The 1219-nt window shown below is 44.6% G+C and overlaps 1 non-coding gene across 1 annotated transcript; it reads right to left on the minus strand.

The window, feature by feature from the left end:
- Positions 1–621: 621 nt before the first annotated feature.
- Positions 622–728, minus strand: LOC148800642 (small nucleolar RNA R71). The gene has a single exon (XR_016071070.1). It is a non-coding gene; the product is annotated as a small nucleolar RNA R71 (small nucleolar RNA).
- Between the last annotated feature and the right edge of the window lie 491 nt (positions 729–1219).

Here is a 1219-nt window from a genome sequence, read left to right on the forward strand (position 1 = left end):
TTTTCTTTCTTAGTGCTAATTGTCTTTGTCTTTGGTTGTTGTTCTTGTTTCGGTAGTGTGTAGTTTTCTTGTTTGATAGATTACATTTTTGATTAGTGTACATTAGCCTCTTTATGACTTTGACTTGTACAGTTTATGACATGCAGAAGTGACCCGGAGGGCATCACCTACGATCCCGAGATTGAAAGAACCCTCTGCAGCCGCATTCGAGCTTCTAGGCAAGTGAGAGTTGAACTTGAAGAGATGGCCTAACCAAGAACTATGATGGACTATGCCAAACCAACCGTTATCGGGGCTGCTTCAAGCATTGTGAGACCAGCCATAGCTGCTAATAATTTTGAGGTCAAACCAGCCATAATTCAGATAATACAAAACACAGTTCAGTTTTGTGGCATGGCTCATGAAGACCCGAACACTCACGTAGCCAACTTCTTGGAAATTTGTGATACTTTGAAGCACAATGGGGTGAGTGATGATGCTGTTAGGCTTAGGTTGTTCCCATTTTCATTGAAATACAAAGCCAAGACTTGGCTGAATTCTTTTCCGGCTGGATCTATTGCAACATGGGATGAAATGGCTAACCGATTCCTCTCCAAATATTTTCCTCCATCCAAGACAGCAAAGATGAGGAATGACATCACCACTTTCTTTCAACAAGATGGAGAATCACTATATGAGTCATGGGAGCATTACAAGGAGCTGTTAAGGAAGGTCCCTCATCATGGACTTCCCATATGGCTGCAAGTGCAAACCTTCTATAATGGGCTGACCGAAGCCAACAAGACCATTATGGATGCGGCAGCCAAGGGTTCCATCAACAACAAGACCCCTGAAGTTGCCCATGCACTCATAGAGGAGATGGTTGCAAACAACTATCAATGGCACTCTGAGAGAGCACAAGTTAGGCGGCAGCAAGGCCTTTACAATGTGGACACCTATATAGCTATATCTGCGCAAATAGGTACACTCAGCAAGAAGATAGATGAGATGAAGATGGCAGCCATGCATGTTCAGTCCGTGACGTGTGATTGGTGTGGGGGAGGTCATATCAGCATTGAATGTCAAGTTGGCAATCAGTTTATGCAGTCCCCCGAGTAGGTAGACTTTGTTGGCAACTTTCCAAGGCTGCAAGGAAATCAGTACCCTTGTGCCTTTAACCCCGGATGGAGGGGCCACCCGAATCAGTCATGGCCAAATCAGAATATGCCAAAGCCTTTCC

Source organism: Nelumbo nucifera, chromosome 4, assembly GCF_055504915.1.
Source record: "Nelumbo nucifera cultivar China Antique chromosome 4, China Antique-T2T, whole genome shotgun sequence".
NCBI lineage: Eukaryota > Viridiplantae > Streptophyta > Magnoliopsida > Proteales > Nelumbonaceae > Nelumbo > Nelumbo nucifera.